The sequence below is a fragment of the Lygodium microphyllum genome, chromosome 10 (genome assembly GCF_053477565.2).
Source record: "Lygodium microphyllum isolate KBCC chromosome 10, Lygodium_microphyllum_v1.1.10, whole genome shotgun sequence".
Lineage (NCBI taxonomy): Eukaryota > Viridiplantae > Streptophyta > Polypodiopsida > Schizaeales > Lygodiaceae > Lygodium > Lygodium microphyllum.
The window spans coordinates 13079416-13088251 of record NC_141144.1 but is presented as its reverse complement, the minus strand read 5'-3'; positions in this window follow the sequence as shown (position 1 = coordinate 13088251).

Sequence of the window (8836 nt, the reverse complement as noted above, 5' to 3'; positions counted from 1 at the left end):
GAGTAGAGATCAAGGGGGGATTATATCTTCTTGATCAATAAATATTGTCTTCACTATCCACCTCAAGTGAAGTGGTTGATGTCGGCCATGTTAAGGATAAGTTTCCATGACTTTATGATATCCAATATGAGTCCGTAAGCTTTAGTTAAGTGATAGTCCACTTAGCCTTGATATCTTGCTTTTCAAGAAAGAAGAGTTTATTTTTAAAAATTAAAGAAAATGAGCTCTCTCTCTCTCTCTCTCTCTCTCTCTCTCTCTCTCTCTCTCTCTCTCTCTCTCTCTCTCTCTCTCTCTCTCTCTCTCTCTCTCTCTCTCTCTCTCTCTCTCTCTCTCTCTCTCTCTCTCTCTCTCTCTCTCTCTCTCTCTCTCTCTCTCTCTCTCTCTCTCTCTAATAGATAATGCTCTTGCGCACAATTTATTCAATCTCTACAAATGAAGGAGGCTAGGCAACCATGCCTCTCGAGTGAGGACCCCCCTAAGGTGACACATGATTGTGTATATACATTAGCAAACAAGCATTCTTAACATGACATTCCTTTTCTTTAAAATGAAATGTATGTAAATTTGTATTCAAGTAATATATGGAGTATTTACAACATTGGGATGTTGCCCATTCTTCTAGTATTTGATACTTTCATCTACTCCTCAGCTCCTACCATTGTCCAAAAGAGGACTGAAGACAATAGGAAGAGGAATTACAAAAAGGTATTCTTATTACAAAGGAACCCCAAAAGGGAGGGCCCAACTTAGGCTTAGTTTTACTCAAGGTTCCATGGGGGTTCGCTTTAGACCATCACAACTTGAATACGAGCTAATCAATCTCTCCTCTAGGTGCTAAGAAGAGAGCATAGAAAGTATGGAGTGTTTAGGACACAGCTTTTGATCACAAATCACCTTATATCTAGTAGCTTTGGAACTCGATTGTCAAGAGCATGTCATGTATGTGAATTGACATCATGTTGCTCATACCATCTTGAGCCTTTCAAGTATTCGGCCTTATTCAAGAGACGTGATGTTGCCTTCCCCACAATTCAAACCAATCAATTTTGAGAAGAGCCTGAATGAAGAGAAGGACATTGTTTTTGTGGGGTGCACTATTGGGCTTCCCATAATTGAAGACATCATTGACAGAGTACAAACACGTAGGCAAAATAAAAACCTGAACCGTGCCAAGCAAATCTATGTGCACATGTGTGATCATGGTCTTGAACATTATGAAATAGTTGGGAATAGTGTTGTACTTATGTTTCTAGAGTGCAATAGCTTGTTTGATGCCCAAAAGGCCTTCAAAAGGTTGAGCCATCAAATTGAGCATTAATGGATTTCTCTCATACATGGCTATATTGAATGTGACAAGTTGCAGAACACCATGAGGGTCCTACATAAAATGTAAAATGATAGTGGTTTCTTCTCAGGCTTGACATTTATGGGAAATCTGAAATCTTGTACTCTTCTTAGATGCGGTAGCATGGGCTAAATAATACACATAGAGATTGCAAAAGTACATTGTGAGAATGAACCTTCCGTTGGTTGTTGCATCATTGAAATGTATGCCAAATGCAGCTTTATTGCTACTGAAATCCAGGAAGTACATTACTTGCACACTTCCTCCACATGTGGTTTCATGGACTTGGTTGATTATATGGTATTTGAAATGGGGGTTTTGTGAGAAAAGCATTGAATTGTTTGCCAACAATGCACCTAGATGGTGTGGTGCTAGATGCTTTTGCATTCTCATCTGGTTTGAATTGCAAAAAAATATGTAGAGGAGATTAGAAGAGCAAAGAGAAGATGTCAAAAAAATAGTTCAAACTTAGTTTAGGTACCCATACCCTACTGCAAAGTTTAAAATGTCTAATTATTTAACAATTCGCTTCCACAAGTCCAATAGTGGTCTTTGCAATATTTTGCTACACTTCAAGCAAAGTCATAATGTTGCACAACCATTGGTGCAAAGATATCTATATAGAGATACATAATCATAGATGCCCCTTACAAATGCATGTGCATGCACAACCTTAGACACATGAGTCCATGTCCATTGTTTGCAACAAATTGGGGCATAGCACTCACACTACACCCTCCATCTCAAGCAACAGCCATATTACTGGGTTGAGAAAAAATCCTCAATTGAAATAACAACATGTTGTAGAAATCTTGACCAACAATTTCAATGGGAGTCCTAGAAAGGGTAATATTGGGGAGTTGAACATACAACCTCATTGTTATGACTTAGTGCACTACCACTTCAAGGACCATGTGCACTTCTTGCTCAATTTCATGTGTAGAAACAAAAATGAAACAGACCTATGCTTTGCATGCATTTATAAATCATGTACAACTACACACACAAATACAACCATATCTATAGGCATGTCTAGCTTTGCTTTTTCTCACCTGACTAAAATATTGATTGCTGCATGTGAAGCTTTTTCACAACTCCACATGTGCCATAAAAGTATAGTAGATTTGCAATCAACTGCAAAAGGGATTCTTCCAGTTAGTTCATTCAGATGTTCTTGTCTGTAGCATGTTGCACAAGCTCAATGATTACCAACTAACCTTATTGTAGAACCACTCTCTCCAACTTGGATTTCGACATAATGGTGATACAAGGATCAAACTAGCAGGTCACTCTCTATATTTAATCTGCATAGGATGATGCTACAAGTCATTTATTGATTGACTTTGAGATTCCAAAGACTTGAGATGCTAGCTCTTTCTCTATGGTGCTTCTATAGAGCTTATCCATGGACACTTACTACAAACAAAGTTAGGATGTAAGCTCTAGTTGTTACTCCCATGCACAATACTTTATACAAGCTTTTGAAACAGAGGCATAAGATTGCAACTTCAGCATATTCACATGCATAATCTAAACATAGCAAGCTATCCTTTACTAGCAAAAAGCATCAGGGCAACTAGAGCCCCAAGAGGAACACCAAGAAAACAGGGAATCTACTACAAGAAAATCTATCTTGTATCATCAACAAGCATGTTCTTCATATTTTAATCAGCCACAAGAAGAAAAATAACACGAATCTTCTCAAATCTTCATGCAGCATCATATAACAATTCTCCCATGAATTTATCACAACAAAACTTTAACACATTCTTCATATTCTTCATCAAATCCATCAAAAGAACAAGGGAACACAAAGGAATACTCCATTTTGAATGGAAATCATCACATAGTATTCATCTTCAATAGCTTCACAGTCTTCATAATCTCTCTCATGTAGATACAATGTTTCTCATAGAAAATTGACTATCTCTCACTCCCTCTCTCACATATTCTTTCTCACAATAGTACATTGGAATAATGAAGAATAATCATCCATAATCCCTCTTTGGTTGTGTGTCACAACTCTATAGAAACAGAATTTATATCCTTTTTCATTAATTTGTCTATATAATGATTTATTAAATTTATTTCCTTTGCAATAATTAGATATAAAGAAAAGTGCATTGGAGCTATCCACTGATGAGTGGTCATAGGTTATGGTGGACCCACGCTGTGGGTTAGAGAGAAGATAGTTCACACTTCCACCTATATGCCCCGATTGGGCGCCTGTGACTAGAACTCACGCATATCAGGGTTAGACTCGCACACAGAAAGGATTGATGCCTTGAAGTGTGGGCTAGATCCACCAGAATAGACAGTTACAATCAACAAGATGGCATGATCATGAAATGCTTGTATAATGTGCATGTGTGGGCTGAAAGCTTGAAATGCACATTTCTTTGCATAGGAAAGTCATATGAAGATTCGGATACCATTTTTTGCGATGTACACGGAAAAAGCTTTCATATGGCACCCATATTGGGGGCGTCCCTAAATTTTAGGAGATCCCTAAATTTTAGGAGGTCCCTAAATTTTAGAAGCCTCGAATTAGCCTAAAAATGCTAGTCCTAAAAAATAGGGATGTCATTCTAAAAATAGTAAGTTCTGTACTCTGACTGTGCTTATAAATTTGGTTGTTTCTATTCTTGACAGTATTCAATCCAAAAAGAAAGGCCATAGAGAAGAGACAAGTGTCAAGACACTTGTCACACAAGTTTCCAAGTGTCCCACCACTTGTCACATCTCATGACATGTGGCTGGACACTTGTCTTGTGCTACTCCACTTTCCCCTTTTGTACTAGCTCTCCCCTCTCCTATAAATAAGAGCTCGTTTTTCTTCATTCAACATCATTTTTCCTTGCTAAAAACTCATGTATAGCACCCACAGATAGCCAGAAACTGGCCCCATCCATCCCATCATCATCCCCCACTTCTCCATTATCAAATTCCTCCATATTCCCTCTTCTATCACTGCTGTTTTACAGGACAGCAAGCCTGTAAATTCATTACAGCACCTCCTTCTCGAGCTCTTTCTTCCATTTTAGCAACAAGAAGCAAGCCCTATCCATGTACTGCAAATCAACGATGGAGAAAGGCTGATTTTCTCTCTTTCTTCTCTCATACTGTAAAGAAATCAGTTCTTATCATTGCATAATGGATAATGCATGTGTGTTTGTACATCTTTGCATGATCTTGTGAGAGTGAGAATTACTTCTTCTCACTCTCAGGTTGATTGTAACTGAGCTCTTCCCTAAGGGACTTGGGTTGAGCAGAAATACATTCCTTCGAGGGGGGGGGGGGGGGGGTTGCCCATCTTCAACCCTCAATCTTGTCTCCATTACTTTTACATTTTCATGGCTGTAATTTTGTGAGTAATTTTCATTTTCAATTTTAAGTGTTCATTCTCTTTTATATTAAATCTCGAAAACAAGCGAATATCATAATTGTTAAGCATGCTACGTTGTTCGGGGCGTTTACAGTGGTATCAGAGCTTTGGTTCGGTCCTCACCCCCCAACACTGGTAGTGCTTACAATTATAAGTTTGTTTGTTTTCAGCCCTTGCATTGAGTGCTTGAGCATATTTTTTTTTCTTAAGAGTCTCAATGGATCAGCCGAGTGCTATCCTTCAAGCCATTAAAAGTCTTAGAGAGGAGAATCAGCAAATTCGTGAGCAACTTCTCAAACTAGAAAAAGTTGAGAATCCCAAAGAATTCAAGGAAAGAAGCCCATCTACTTCAAGGAGACAAAGCCATACCAATGAAAGGAGCCGATCAAGAAGTCCAACTACTTCCAAGAGGCAGTCCCATTCTACTTCATTGAGCCTAGGTAGCTTCCATACACTGTAGGGCCACTGTGAGTCTCATCCAAACATTCCAAGTGTAGGAGATGGCATTGCAGGGACTCGTTATCGCTTAGGCATTCTTTGATAGCCATGTGCAAAGAGCATAGCTCTACCTCAACAAGGAAGATTGCTTATGTACTATACACCAACTGAAAAGGTATCTATCATGTAATAGTCTTATGGGAGGTTATGTACACCCAGAGGGCCTCTGTATCTAAGGGGGTTTTTGATAGCCACGTCGGGAATGTGGACCGAACCCATTGTGAGAGATCTCTCCGTAGAAACGTTTATTCATAGGAGGATGCTCGAGTGGCAATGGGGGTCTGGCTATAAATCCCTTGCCTCCAAGTCCTACTCAGATGGTCTACATAACTCGAAAAGGAATCTCGAGGGCATGTTACTAGTGCAAGGGCAGAAACTTGGAGGAAAATAAGACGCATCCTTATGGATTGCGGGAATCATCCTATGGATGGGATTTGTATCTCAGTTAAATTTTTAATATAAAGTTTATTTTCAAGGAATTTGTCTGCTTTGGTTTCGTGTCAGTGCATAAAATTACGTAAAGGAACATGTGACTAACAGATTAATTAATGAAGCTGCTTGTATGTGTTACCACTAATGTGCCCTTAGGTAAGTAGGAAACTAAAGCTATCAAGGGAAGCGGGTGGGAGGAACACCTAGTGGGGTGGTCCCAGAGAATTAGGAGGCTTCTTAACATTCAAATCGCAATGACGTATTGACCTTAGATAATGTAGGGTAGAACCCTAGCTCATATTGTTTTAGGGGACCGGAATGGGACTTTACCCTACGAGTAGAGAGGTCGAGTGATGTATCCCTCTCGTTTCCCATTCTCTTTGAACCAAGTTCAATATGAGTCCACCTCTGTTTAGATGCTCTACGCAGAGTAGATCATCTGAAGACTGACGCTAGAAGACCGTAGAATGACTAGACCATTAGAAACCTAGAAAGATTCAGATCCTAATAGGATTGACCAATACGTTTCATTGCGAAGTAGACTCGGGATTCGCTAATCGACAAACCCCGTGACATTCAGTGGGAGTGTCAAGCAACGTCTTTTAGATCAGACTCCCGATGGACTACTAAAACGTGTCACAACCCAGGCATGTTACAGCTCCACATTGAATGGAACATCTTTAATAGCTTCATAGTCTTCATAATCTCTCTTATATAGATACAATGTTTCTCATAGAAAATTGACAATGTCTCACTCTCTATCTCTCTCATATATACTCTCTCACAATAGCACATTGAAATAATAAAGAATAATCATCCATAATCCCTCTTTGGTCATGGATACCTCTCCCAAGAGGTATGTTTGATATGAAGGGTCACCAGAGCCACTCTAGTGTCCTTTCGTAGCTCAACAATGTCACTATCACTTCAGTCTTTACTTGATTCTTCAGTAGCTACTTTTTACATTTCTTTGAGCTATTTTGAACTTATATTCATCTCTTCCAAAGATTAGGAAACTTACTCAAGCTATTCATCGCACGGAATACTTTCAGAGGTATATAGAGCAAAAATAGAACAGAGATAGAGGCTCTACAGAAGCTTTAGAGAGGATCTACAGTACCATATAGAAGGTCATTAGAAAGCATTTAGCTCAACTAAAACCATTTGAAACCATAAAAAATCAATCAATAAGCTTCCAATCACTCTTAAACTCCATCAATTGATATTCCAATCTCTCATATAGAAAGAAATCATAATAAAATAGAAGCTAAACAAAACCAATCAAAACCTATCATGCGTTCAATAGAACCTTTCAACACATCATATCTCCACTGAAAAACATCATGAGCTTCTCAAACCTATTCAACCTTACCCAAAACTCTCTCAAACACTTCTAAACCAATTATTCATAATTCAACTCATATAAAAATCACCCAAAAATCCAACAAAAAACAACCAAAAATACAGTTAGGGGTGTAAATCCCTAGGCCTTGAATTCCAATTATGACCTTAGTCTCTTACTTTCATATAAGGATATAATGGTTTGAGATCAACCTATGTGATTGTGCCTTTAAATGTTATAGGACATGATAGCTGTATTTCAGGTGCTGATTTTGATATGCAGGTAGTTGTATTTTCTTGAAAAGAGTCGCATGATTTCAAGATACAAAGAGAGTTAGCACCAAGTCTTCATGGTTTCTGCAGACTGTTCTCAACGTTTTTTTTGTCATGCTCTTTAAGTATTCGAATCTTTGTTTATGTATTTTGGAACCATAAATGATTTCTGGTTATGGGGTCTAAAGTTTATGTAGATCTTGCCAGATTCAAGGAATTAATCTCTTGATTTAGGCACATATCTAGAATTAATCTTTGGGAAATTCGGTGGCAAGATCAGGCGGTAGGAATGCTAATGGCATTGGCAATATATCAGGTGCAAAGGGAGGCATATTGGCACGACCACAACAAGAGGAAGGTTTTTGTAATCTCTGGGAAAGGTGGCAAGATTAGGCAGCAGGAATGCTAATGGCATTGGCAATGTATCAGGTGCCTCCTATGGGTAGCATTTATGTCAAACAATTATCCTTATCTATCCAATCCCATTGTTACCAGGAGTAGATCATGAGAATTAAGGGAGGCATTGGCACGACCACAACAAGAGGAAGGTTTTTGTAATGATGCACATGTAGTTGCACCATTAGGTAGGTTGGATGAAGAACATGGCTATACCTGATAGTCAAGGAGATCAGGATGTGGGTCCCTTTGGGGTTACAACAATTATTTATAATTCTCCTGTTAGTTTTGAAGAGTCTTTTCCAACTCCTTCAATCTCACCTAATGTTTCAGAAGATGAGTAACCATTACTGCCACCTGAAGATCATGAAACTCCTCCTAAGCAGACATTGGAGAGGCTATAGCATATAGTGCTTGGGAGATTAGTTTTACTAAGAAGTACATCATTTCAAGTTAAGAAGTCTTTTAAATTTAAACCATTACCACCGTTGCAAAGGCCTCATAAGCCAAACATAATGAATCCTAATCAGCTTTAACCCAAAGGTCAAAGCTTCGAAGTTTTCGGGAAAGAAAAAAGAAGACCCTGATTGTCATGTAGCCCAGTTTGAAACTAGGTGGACAGCAAGTGGGTTTAACCAGATGTATGGTGATCAGATTAAGAAGCAACGGTTTATAGCCACATTTCAAGGAAAAGCTATGGATTGGTTTAGTAGTTATGGAATGGGAGCATTCAATACATATGATGCACTAAAAATTGCATTTTTAAGCAGGTTTAGAAAGGATAAAACTCCTATAGACATTTTGAGGAAGATCAAGAAGATTAAGAAAAAGAGTATACTGGTTGAGAATTTTGCTCAAAAGTTTAAAAATCTCCTTAATAGGTTGGATGTTGTTGATGTACCATCCATAGAAATGTAGATTACTTACTTTATCAAGGGTCTTAGAAGTCAGGTGAGGAACCCTATAGTCAATTTGGAACTTGGTCAGAATGATACTTTGGATACTATGATTAGAGCTGCTATGAGAGTGGAAAAGAGGTTGGACACTTCTAGGTCAAAGTCCCGAAAAGATGATGATTCTTCAGATATAGACTCAAATTTAGATTTAGATTTGGATTTAGGAGCAGAGAGTGATACGGGAGAAGAGGAAAGCATTTTTAGTTCAAA